Source organism: Pollachius pollachius (assembly GCF_949987615.1).
Source record: "Pollachius pollachius genome assembly, chromosome: 1".
Lineage (NCBI taxonomy): Eukaryota > Metazoa > Chordata > Actinopteri > Gadiformes > Gadidae > Pollachius > Pollachius pollachius.
The window spans coordinates 12,003,144-12,016,779 of NC_136934.1; positions in this window are offsets into that span (position 1 = coordinate 12,003,144).

Sequence of the window (13,636 nt, forward strand, 5' to 3'; positions counted from 1 at the left end):
AACAACCCATTTATATTCCTGCTGTGCTTTACTTGCCTTGTGTTCGACTTTATTTTTTTCGCATGCCACTTAAGAGGTTGGCTGAATCTTGTGTGTCAGCTTTGATTAAAGATGTTGTCAAAATAAAGAAAATTATACTCCCTCTGTCTGTTATGGATTGGACCTTTTGGAGTTGTCAATGGTTGGGGACGTAAGGCAGGGGGGCAAGGTCATATGCTGCACACAACGATGAAAAAAGACGTTTGCTTATTACGAAGCCAACAGGGTTTCCCGGTGCCAAGAGGGGGGGGGGGCATGCGACAGATAGCCTCCATGCCCGTCTAGTCCATTAAGTAAAAGCATCGGAGTGTTTACAAAGCTTTGGTTCATGGAGCCTCCGCATGCATATCATTCATTCAATCCCAATCGCACAGCCATTACAATGAAATCACCTCAACAAAACATGCATTTGGACGGCCACAGAGGAAATTAAAACGTCTCCCTTCTATTAGTTTTGTCTAATTAATTCATCGCGAATGAACTGTAGTGTAGGAGTGCAGTAGTGTCGTGAATGTTGTAGTAATGTCTGTGTGTAATGTGTGTGTATGGATCTTTGTCCACCCAGCTTCCAGTTTACCCCTGAAGGCCTCACAGGAAACCCACCCCGGATCGGAAAGACTTTGGCTTGGACTTTCACTCCCCCCTATAATATGTTAATTAACACGGCTACTAAATTGAAAACAAAAATCAACAGTCACTGCTTTGAAGTCCAAGCAAAACCAGTCGGCTTAAACCAGTCGGCAGGTCATATTTTAGGCATGCAAAGCAGAACATATTATCTTTCGTGATCAGAACTATTTCCAGCCAGGAGGAGAGGTCAAGCCAGCCCAGAACAGAACTCATTCCATTGCTGCATGGGTGCTATGGTAATTGAGGACACAAGATCAACAGATCAACAGATCAACTGGAGAAACAAACTGTATTCAAAACTAGACAGAGAAAGCAGACAATTTTTATCTCAAATAACAGTTCATTTCTTGGAGCTGCTATTGGGATTTCTGATGGCGCTGAAGCACCACCAAACACCACCGTCACTGCACATAATGATTAGGTTTATATTTTGTTATAATGGGGAATGATTCTTTTTTATTTTCTGTTTTATTTTCTGTCACGTAATAAAGATTTGATATATATATCTATATCTAATATAGATATATATATATATATAGGGTTAGGGTTATATAGTATATATATATATATACTATATATATATATATTTTATTATATATATATATATATTATGTGACAGAAAATAAAACAAAATAAAATAAAATAAATATAATAAAATAATAATAAAAAAAATAATAAATATATATATATATAAAAAGACTGAATAATCGTATTAAAAAAAAATGAAACAGCAAATAGTAAATACAATAGGCCTGATAAGCAGTTAGCCACCAAGTTATATATGACCTTTCAGAACCCTTATGATTAGTTTGATATACAGCTGGTCCCCTAGAGGGAATGCAATTCTGACATTTAATCAGTCTCAGAAAACTGAGGTTATGATACGTCGCTAGCAATACTTTTAAGGGCAGAGATGCTTTATTTCATAGACTGCAAAATGTCAAATTCATAAGTAATTGTTTGATAGAAAAGAGCTATTTGACTTCTGCATTTTTTTATTAGCTTCTTCGTACGATGTCCCCAGTTTCAGAGCACTACTCAATCTCTGGCTAATGTGGCATGTCCGGGGAAAAAGTAAAAGATGAATCTCTTGTTATTCCTATGGGGGATAGGAATTACAAGAGATGCATCTTTTACTTTTTTCCCCTGGCATTTCTGCCTGAATTTCTTTTAATTATTTGGAAACGATTGTATTAATGATGCTCTGCTCCCCCTCCTAGCTCCTTCTCCTCCTTCTCCCCCTCTTCCACCACTCCTTCCTTCCTCAGTATCGACAGTCTGAGCGGAAAAACGATTCTTCTCTTACTACAGTTCCCGTTAAGACTATTAACTACGCATCACTCCATCACGCAGGTGGAGTTTAGTGTGTGGTCGATTAAATGGAAAAATGATGTTGTACAGTGTAAGCAACATATAGTATGGTACAGTAGAGAAATCTTTGTAAAGGATTATCAGAAATGTGTAACAAATACTAACATATTCTGATAAAAAGTGTAATACATTAGACATCACTATCACTGGTGAAAACGATAGATATTGAGAGAATAATACGAGTATAGATTAACATGCATTGGTAACACTTACAATAAGCGCACATTAATTGACAATTGATAAACATTAGTTCAGGCAGTAATTACCATTAACTAACAGTTAATTGAGAATTAAAAATAATTTCCTAATGGTGTGCAGCACGTTTACTAATGGTGTTCATGTTAACTAAGGTATGAATGTATACATTATTAAAAGTTGGAAAGTGTTACCAAAGCATTTCCCCTGGTAGCTACTTTTCATTTTCTCCCTTTGTAGTTGAGTCAACAAATGCTCCACTGTGTCTCTATTGATAAATTCATCTGCAGGTATATGTGTAGATGTATGTATGTATTTATTTAAACATAGTATCAAGTTGAAACATTGAAACACGCAAGTTCAATGTCTAATACTTTAAACATACTTTAACTTTTAATGAATCTCTCACTGATGACATGTACATAAAAACTTGTATTTGACACCATCTCGGGTTAGGAAACAACATGGCCTCGCTGTTCTACAAAATGTTTGTATTCCTGCCAAAGTGTCCTCTTCTCTTTTGTTTGTTATAGTTTAAGGTTTGATTCATGCACCCTTTAAGGGAGAAGAGCACCACTTCATAGACAGAGAGAGAGCATTCTGGGAAATGTTGAGTCGTTTTTTTAGTCTAATTCATAAACACTACATGGTAGTGTTTATGTACATACACTACCAGTATTTACTCTTAAAGAGAAGAACCCTGAACACTAAATAAAGGTTTTTTGCATCAGATGGTACCCAACTTGAATATGCCCTTGCTTTAGCAAAAATTGTCAAGAACTATTGGATTTAGTGTGTGTGTGTGTGTGTCTGTGTGTGTCTGTGTGTACGATGTCTGCTTCCGATATGAAGCGGTCGGTTCATTTGGAGCCCTCTTGTCTCCTGTTTAATTTTGTCTTCGTTCTTTTCTGTGAATATGTGAATGTGAGTTCTTCTAACATATATATTATTTAAAAGGCTATTCCTTCTCCTACACCGTTTGTATTTCACCCAGAAGTTAACACACATAATTGATGCTGAGATTAAAGGGGGCTGCAAAAGAAAGACCAAAAGACCAAATATGCTGAAGGCAATTGAACGTCGAAAAGGCTTGTTGACATATTTATAATACTGAACACGCAATCGCCATCATGCCAAACAGAAAAAATTTAGAAGAAATTTTAGAAGAAAAAAAATTCTTCTAAATCCGTTCCGACTCCCGATTGCTTGGATTACATTTCTTTATCGTGCCGGCTCTCCTGCTCAAACTAATGTTTATTTACCCTTTAAACTTACTGAGCCCTATTGATTCACGCTGGAATACGATGAAAGGAGACTGTGGAAAGTGCCAGCAGCCAAGCTAATTATCTGGCAACAGGTCAAGTTTGTCACTAAAAAATGCCTTTCTCAGCCCGGGGCCCTCAGAGATCTAACAGCCAAGTCCATGACTATGAAGAAGAGTAACAAAAACAAATGTTTAATGCATTTATTATGGAGGCATATTGCATTCTGTTAATGGTTGAGGACATCAGTGGAAAATCTGTAACGCTACAATCGTTGCAAAGAACCCTAAAGCATCTTTTAATTTATATCAGTGCTATGCTTAAATGTATGATGGTAAATCAACAAAAAGCATTGATTAATAATATAGCTGAAACCTGATGCCCTTTGTAAGTATGTCAATAAGAGCATATGATGGATAATTTTAATGTTTTAATAATGTCATTGACTAATCAAGTCTTACGCATGATAGTTTCTCGTGGCCTAATGTGATCTTTGAAACTGAAATGTTATTTATTTTAAACCTGTATTCAGGGATATGAGGGGGGGGAGGCGTGGGGTTGTTGTTCCATCTTATTTAGTACTTATCTTTGTATCTTATACACCTTAGCAGTTGCTATTGAACACAATGTAATGAAGGTGCATTGGAAAAACATTACACTATGACTCAAACGAAAACATTGCTTGTGTTGTCAAATGGGGGCATATTTTTGTTACTACTGAAAATAAACGGCCCATTTTGGTATTCACCAGAGAGATAGTGCACGTGTGACGTCACAAACAGATCAGTTCCAAATTAGCAGACCAGTGGCCCGTAGTGAAAGTGAAGCTGTATTTCTGGACTGAGGCTGTTTGTCTAATGACTCCCATCGAATGGGATGAGTAGCACTCATGTTTGACAGCAAACCGTGGTCTCAGTTTCCCCCACCACCACCACGTTGGCTGTAATCTGACGCAGGCTTGTTGGCAGTGGCTGCTAGTGTGTCTGGGATATGTCAGCTCAGAGGCTCAGCTTAGCCCCTGCCGGTTGTGCAAACAAAGAACATCATCCTCAACTTCTGTACTGGGCTCAACGTCAAGTGCTCTTCTTCTGTTGTCTATTTGTGGCGCAAAAACTGATTTTTTTTTCAACAAATAATGATTTGGCTTGCATTTTATATTGTATTTTGTTATATAATATATATGTATATGTATAAGTATATGTATATGTATATGTATATATATATATATATATATATATATATATATATATATATATATATATATATATATATATATATATACAGTATGTATATAGGATTAGTTTTTATCCTAGCTACTGGGAGATTAAAAGTTAAATACACAGACATTGTCCACATATTACCAATGTAAATGTATTTGTAAATGTCAGTTTTTCAATGTGCCAGAAGCATAGGAGGCAAATCAACCTGCGCTCTGGAAAATTGGTTTTAATTCCCTTCCAATCTGTCGATTTGCAGAGGCAAATTTCCTTTCTAATTTCCCAGACACTCAAATGAGCACTTTGACTGTGCTTTTCTCCTCTCAGTAGGACCTGGACATGGTGAATTTCATCTCTAAAGCCAATGTTTATAAGGGTTATCGATGGGTCAGGGAAGGGACCACGAACACGCCTGCCAGGCTCAAATGTCAGGGAGCCCCTTGAGAGAATTAACGATGGGCCGTTAACCGTTGACCAAAATCCTGGAGATTTCAGCTATCCAGGAACTATGAATACGCATGAGCTTGATGTCCTGAATAGCATGAATGGGGTGTCCTGGTGGTTCACCAGGGTAGATTGCGGACCATTAAGGCTCAGCCCTGACACCAGCGACCCTGGCTGAATTCCGTCCTGCTGTCAATCTGTTGCATTCTCTCTCTCTCTCTCTCTCTCTCTCTCTCTCTCTCTCTCTCTCTCTCTCTCTCACTATTTCGGTCTCGGTCTCGGTCTCTTTCTCTCTCTCTTTCTCTCTCTCTCTCTCTCTCTCTCTCTCTCTCTCTCTCTCTCTGTCTGTCTGTCTCTCTCTCTCTCTCTGTCGGTCTCTCTCTCTCTCTCTCTCTCTCTCTCTCTCTCTCTCTCTCTCTCTCTCTACAAAAGATTGCTGCGGATGTGAAAAGGCTAAGTGGTTTGGCCGGAATGTTCCACAATACTTTCTTTTTATATTTTGTGTATGGGTGGTTGGTGCTGTGGCTTGTAGAGGCTGTGGTGGAGATTGATGGAAAGGTAATGATATGGGGAATGATATTAATGGATTTGCAGATTGCTTGATTGACTTCTCGTTGTACAGTAAACATAACCAAAGCTCCCACATAGAACAGCACGGCTGATTGTTTGATGGACTTGTAGTTGTCCAGAACCAGTCACTCAAGTGTGTGTACTCATAAAAAAAGGCTATGAAGCCATCTAAGCAGTTCCTTTTATATGGCTATGAAGCCATCCTACCAGGTCCTACAATAAGCTAGTTGAAAGGAGCAGTCCTCTTTTCCAATGAAAGTACTCAATAATCTTCTATTCTTCTATTCTAATCTCTATTACTGAAAGCATTCAATAATAGAAGTGAATATATATGCATGACACAACTGACGTCTGTTAGAATGTAGGTGTTTATTAAAATAGTATACAGATACTATAAATATATCTTGATAGTGTTCGGTCGCAGGCGCCCTTGGCACTTCCAAGTGCCGCTGCAGGCCCTGAGAACTACAAGAGTTCTCAGGGCTGTGTTGCTAACACTCCACAGAGTGTTAGCAGCGAGGTGAGAGATGCAACGCCAAAGATTTCATCAGAAAGTGTGCATAATCCTCCATGACTGCTGCAAGCGCCAGCAGTAGCGGGAGTTTACAGAGCATCATGCAGATGTACCACAGTCTCTCAACAGGTGATAAAAAAGTGATTTATTCTCAAACCCCATTAACCCCAGGATCTCAAACTAAATATGTCAGAGAACTTCAGAAAATATGCTTCAAAGGTAAAGACAAATATTGGAAGGGAAGAAGCAATTAAATATGTTTGAAAAGTAAATGAAACGTTGAGCAGAAGCACCTAAAGAAAGAAAAAGTTTGACTAATCTTAAAAATCAGTTTCGGTAAGCATAGCCTATTGCGGCGTCTGGGAGATTTATATAGCTTTCATGCCAAGAGCGCCTTATGTTTGAATGAATAAGGAAAATACCCATAATAATACGAAAACTATTCATCCCTGCATTGAGTCACCAGTCTTTCAAATTGTTCTTGTCTCAAAAGGCAATGACTCAAATAAAACTCGTGACTACAAAAGCAAGAAGTGCAGCTTTAAAACGTCAACCATCGCAGTGACACAGACTGACATTAAGCTTGAACATCGAAGACAACAGACGGACGACTTCAATTATTCATCGAGGGCTCATTGCCGGGCCCGGGCTTTACGGTTAACCAGCACAAAGCATGCGCCAGGAGCTCAAGCTCCAGGAAGACCGTTCACATCTTGGGTGAGATATCAGTGTTCAGCACAATGCCATGGCACTCACTGCCGCTCTAGGGCTGGTCCCTCATCTCCCTCAGCAGACGCAGCTTGTATGGACAAACAAGTCAAAACCACAATCACACACCATAAAAAGGGTCTTGGACTCATTTTTGACCAATTCTGATTGGTCAAATAGCCCTCCATGGGTGGACATTCTTTTCCAGTAACGGGACAGTAATCACAGATTTGAAACGTGTGTATATGCTTGTTTGTGGGCACTATTGGAAACAACTCCTTAGCCGTGGCAGTTCGTAATCGCTTACTTGTGTTGGACAAAACAGCAATCATGGCTGATTCACAACTGGACATAGATAAAGCCAACATTTAATCTGGGGTCTTAATTAAATAGCCAAATTATCGAAGGACCAGGCCCAGGGTTATGGCATCTTGCTCAATGTATACAGGGAGACAGTGTACACTAAGGTTTGAACCCAACACCTTTGGGCCGGGAGACAAACCTAAACACTACAATATAGACATACTGGCCCCCATTACATATAACATATTTTATACATTACAAATGCATCCGATTGCAATGTCTTATGTCTTAAATATACAGTAGCATACCTATACCCAATTTCTTTGAACATTATCAAAACCCTGCTAGCCATTACCGTTGACTAAAAGACATTTCACACACTGCATGACTTAACAACAGTTTGACTCATGTTTTTTGGAAAGTTCATTCTGCACAGGCCTTTTCTACAGAGATTGACTTGCATCAGAATGAGCTCTGCTGTGATTGCCTTTGATTGGGAGTGAGAACCTTTGCCAGCTCAGAACCTTTCACCCCTGTCACTCACATCAGGAGAAGCTTATCCGTACCTCGTCGTCATGGCATGCCTTAAGGAATATATGCACAACTAGGGAAATCCCTAGCCATTGCTGACTGTATATCAACCCATACCTGTACATGCAACCCAATTAAATATTTTTAATTGTAACCCTGCAATTGCGACTATGTAATTGGAGCATATTTCCAGTGATTTATCCGGTGCAGATTTGAGTGGCTCCCTGGGGAGTTATGTTTAGAAAGGGGGTCATGCATAATGGAGGTCTGACAATCTAGGCTCCGCGCCAACTGTAAAGTTTGAAAGGTGCATTGCTACAGCTCCCGTTGTGTATTACAGAACGGAGCTATTATGTAGCGCTCACAGAAACACATTCCCTTTGGGAAATCGCTCAGTGTAGGAAGGGTCCCAAGTTGTTAAGGAGGCACATAAGAACTGTCTTATGCTTTAGCTGTATAATAATAAATTATTTATAGTTAAAGGGGAAAATGATTAAAGGTCGGTTAGTAGATGTTGGGCTGTCCAAAATTGTTGTCTTTAAAACTGAAATAGATTCTTGCCAGTGATTGCCTGCTCAGGATTGGATAGGATAGGCCTTTATTTGAAGTGCAGTAATTTGTGTTAAGGGAAAACCGTTAATATTCATGTTACAAAATCTAAAACCTTTACAGCTTGGCATATTTGTAGCAATATGTATTCAGTGTATTCCTAATGTGTACTCCCTCTTTGTTTGTTGTTTAAATAATTGATATTGTTGTAAACATAAATCATTTATTGATGTCCCTCATGGGATTAATAGTATTTACTTCCTTATCCTATCTTATCTTATTTGTAAGAAATTAACCATCATGAAGTCTTGGCTTTACTTTACTTTGTGTATTCAACCATTGCAGAAATGCAGGTTCTCATGTGCTGAAAAGCTCGCTAGCTTAACTGCAGAACAATAGGGTCCTATATGAACCATATGTTATGCTAACAACACATAACTGAAATTCTTTCTCCATTTCCAGCCATTGTATTGATGCATGTGTTAACTGGGACATTTTGGAACCGATACACAGCAGCATACAAAGCATAAGCTCTGTCCGAAATAAATAAATATTAACCTCAAATTAGAGGGTACAGATTTTTTCACATTTTTCACTTCACATTTAAATACAAACAATAAATACCCCCATTGGAGTCCCAGCTGAACAGCCACATACAACCCTTTGATCAATATCCAATAAAACAATAATCGAGGTTTTTCCTGGAATGCGACAGCGTGTGTGCCACAGCAATGGCCGCGGGGAATCGCTCTGAACGAGAGCGTAATGCGTTTAGCAATTAAATTGGCTTTTTGTTTATAAGAAGCTGTGCGCTGGTCTGTGTTAAGCTATGCCACTATAATTACAGTGTGATAATGGCATATGCTTTTAGCTGGAAATAAACCACCCCGACCTTAATCTGCTGTGTGCCTGATGGCGTATCTCCTCAAGAGGTTGGGATGTTCCTAACCTATTTACACCAAGGGACTTCCACATGTTGGAGGAATGAGGGTTTTGTCCCTCCGCTCTGCTTGTGAGGGAATACAACCCGCATTTCACAAGGCACAGTATGTTTTCATGCTTATTTCTCTTTTTAATTGAAATGCAGGAAGGATTAAGAAAATCTGAAAAAAAAAAAGTTTTGGGCTTTTTAGCAATAAAACAGGACACAACAACCCTCACTAGAAGAGGCTGCTCACTGCAGAGCCAATGGGTGGAGATTGCCCCTTCCAGCTCCTCCTCTAGGTCTAGCTCCACCTCTAGGTCCAGCTGCACCCCCACCTCAGGTCGCCCCCACCCCAACTCACGCTTACAAGTTGGTAGCGCAAGTTTGAGCAGCATCTACTTTTTTACTTCTGCTTTTCCCAGTCTTTTTTTTTATCTGTACTATCTGTACTTCTATTTGAGTAAAGAGCGTTTTTACTTTTGCCAGCTCTGTTGGTTACCAAACTTGAGGTGCCTGTCGATTAACAGGAGATTGGTAATCATCTATTCTCATTGAGACGCTGGGGTCTACTCTCTCAAAATAAATATCATCCCTTTCTGCATGTTTGCATACTTGTTTGAGGAGAGAACAAAATAAATCCCCCGGCGTCGTCTTCCTGTTCACAGGATAGAATCCCTTCTTGTGGGAGGTGTGCGGGAAGACCTTTGCGTCCATGGAGTACTTGAGGCACCTCTCCAACATCCACACCGGCTCTTTGCTCGACAAGAGTCCGCTGTGTGTGTGACGTGAAAGATCTCTAGAAGAAACCGTATGCTATCGTCAGAATGCTGCAGTGATGAGCAAAAGCAGGACAGAGTTCAGATTCGAATGAGATGACTTTTGATATATATGTTGACATGACCAATGCTGGATTTTACAGGCCGATGCCAAAAACCGATGTAAGGGAGTTAACCATTACCGATATCGATATATCAGCCGATATTAGAAATATAGTTTCATCAGCTGCGTTCAATATGAATATTGTGGTATGCTGGAGGCTGAGCGGCCCCTTGGGGTTGCTGCTCAGCCTCCAGCAATGCTTGGGGTGACAGCAACATCGCATTCAAATCATGAGCTGAAGGAATCAATTAACTGTATTGAGAGGAGCTACTAACCTTCAAACAGAACATCGTGTGTAACTGTTGGTGTTGGGATGGTTACGGAGATAAAGAGAAAAACTGCCAATCCGATCGCTTAAAACCAGTCAATCCGATAGCTCAAAACACAAGCTTATCAGATCACTCGAAAAACCTAGCCAATTAGGAAACTTGGCTTACACCCATTTTATCAGTACATCTTGCGCGATGAGCCCAAGATGACATTATGACAACATGGGTGCAAGTTGACTTTAAGATGACATTGTCATTCATTCTTCAGGCGACCTGTTTATATTATTTTCATAAATATAGAATGGTATTCCATGTGTCCTTCGCATCAACATCGGACGCCATCTTTAATTCGATTCCTAACTTGTCAAGGTCTGTTTGCCGGGGACTATGTGAAGCGACAGTGCGCTTTTGTATTGATGGTTCGTCCACTGGGATAATCTCCCCAGGCATGTTACTTCATGGTTTTGTATAAATGGTTGAAATAGCTCAGATATCGGTGCAAACGTGTTGGTGTCCGTCATCTTTCATTACTTTGCCTTGAGAAATTGTGCGCGTATGCTAATTTAGATACAACCTTATTAATCCCCCGTAGGAGAAATGTCTTTGCTGCAACAGCCCAGCAGCAGTGGAAAAACACAGGATGAAAATACAATCCAATACATGAGTGGATAATGAGTGGAATGAGCTCTTTTGTTCCTTGCACTATTAAACCTCCTCCGCCATCCTTCACAAAGAAGCTCTAAAAAGCTTTCACCAAACAATTAGACAGACTGTTACGTCTTACAATTAGAGCATAGAAGGCCTATTTTATGACTTTCTCTACATTGACATATTAGTCTTGAAATTGTCGGTCAGCTTAGATTAACCATAGGTACTTCACAGACCGGGCGCCAGCGAGGGAGACAGAACTAACAGAGAGAGAGAGGCAGTGACCTTTAAACATGGCCCGTTCACCACATTCACCACACACAATGAAGAAATACAGGCACCATGGTTGTTCATTATATAATTTTAATGCTATGTGCTCCCCATTCCAACAAACAGCATCAGTAGTGTACACTTCATCTACAAACATACAGGGACAGGCGGTAAGGAGAGGAGAGAAACCCACTTTGGCTTTTTGAAATCTTATTGCTCAAAGGCACAAGTAGCACAGGGATATACAATACAGTACCTGGTGTTTAACTATGCAGTTAGATCTGTCTGAGGCTCAGGGATTGTCTATGTAACATCTACATCTATCCTAATATTAATTACAAGCGTATACAATTAGCAGCATTGTTTGTACGCGGAAACTGAAGTTCCTTAAGTAAACCTGGGGAGAAAATACGTCAATTGTTTTGAGAAAACACTCAGACTACACAGAAAGAATTACACTAATGTTAGTTTAGATGACCGAGTATTTGTTTACTCGGTCATCTAAAGCTTTAGTCTTGCCAGTAAAGGTAGCACATCGTAACAGCATTTTAGGTTCATTTCTACAAAACAGCTGTGAAGCTTTCTCAAAAAACAAAAAGTCAAACATCTCAAAATTGAGCATGTATATTTACATATAATTGTGTGCCAAAAACAATGTCACTCATACTCTACTGTACTCTTTAAGTCGCTAATACACTTTCAAATAGAGGGTGGGGGGTAAAGGGGCGTCATGCGGCAAATCCGATCTCATTGGTTCACCTGCTACATGTTGATGACCATGTGACACTGCCGGAAAAAAACAAAAAAACAACCAACAAAAGCAGAACCTTTGACTTGTCAATAAATATAAATGTACTCCATGCTATATACAAGCACTATACATCGGCACACAAGAGTTACTGTCAATAGCAGTGTGCTATTGTTATTTTTATTTGCCGAAACACAAACCTGTGTCTTAGCTATTGCAGTCAAATGCATGGTGGCTGTGAGAAAATCCTTTTATGTCTTAATAAATAGCTTTCAGTCTCTACGACCTTCCACAACTGGAAAGGCCATTTAGAAAAAAACTACGATTAGGATAAAGAAATCGTTCGACATTGAAAGTGGCGTGTCTGATCCACAAAGTCCAGCTCAGTATGCTTATAAGAAAGCGATGGTACTGGAAGCATACATGCTTTTTGTAAGAACCTTGCTCAATCAAACCTCAGACTTACAAATGCGTGTGTAGGTGTGCAAAAACATGTGGTTGTGTCAAGGGATGAGTTCTATGAATAATGTATTCCAGGGCAAAAATAACTGCATGGACCTAATGTAGGCCCTCAACTGAGCCTAGATCATGCTACCGCTCGTGAAAGAAAGCAAAGAAAATAGCACCACTCGTAACAACACCATTTGGGATCATTCGTTACAATTCGTCCGAATCAAAATCAAACCGATTTTGCTAAAGCATTTTTTTTCTCTCCTGCGTAGCAGATAAAACAAAAACTTTCGATCTCGATATTGTCATCCTTTTTCTTTTTTTTCCTTATTTTTTTTTACCATTCTCAACATATACACAATAATACAATGGAGCTGAATATTGAATACAAGGTCCATAAAGGTCACGGCTTCCAATCTCTAGCCGTATGGCTCTCAAGGTAATAGCCGTTTAAGGTTAAACCTGGGAGCAGAAGCATCAATTCATTTTAAAAGGCCAGTCTCGCTGTTAAATAAGAAGAATGAGAATGATCCGGTTGACTTCGAGTTATAATATAGGGGCTCAAAGTTCATCAGCCTGCTCATCACATCCCTATTCAAAAATAATACTGATTTATTTTTTCATAGAAACTGAGATTGTAAACAAAACAAAATGTTCTATACAACTAGAACTACTCCCCTCAGGACTTTTGTGTTTGGAAGTCTTGAAGTCCTCCAAATTCATTCAAAATGAGCTGGTAAACGCCTTATCAGCCAAGTTCAGAGCACTGGGGATATTAACCAGAGTGGCCAAGAATTACTAAGATTAACATTTTGCCGTTTTAACAAAAGTGTTCAGCTTCAGGTCAAATTGAATTTCTATTACTGTTATATAAACATGGCCGTCTCTAAAAGATACCAAATCTTTGCACCCCCCAAAAAAACTAATCGTACTGAATAAAAGATGACAGATCGTCTTTTCTGTTTCGTTTTTGAATCCACATTTGGTTTGTGACAAAAATGGCCCTTATTGAATCTAGATAAAACTGAGTGTGACAATCTGCTTTCGATTCAACTTCAAGGTGTACAGAATATCACGCGTTAAAAAGAGCTTGCTGTGGGACTAGGCAGTGCCA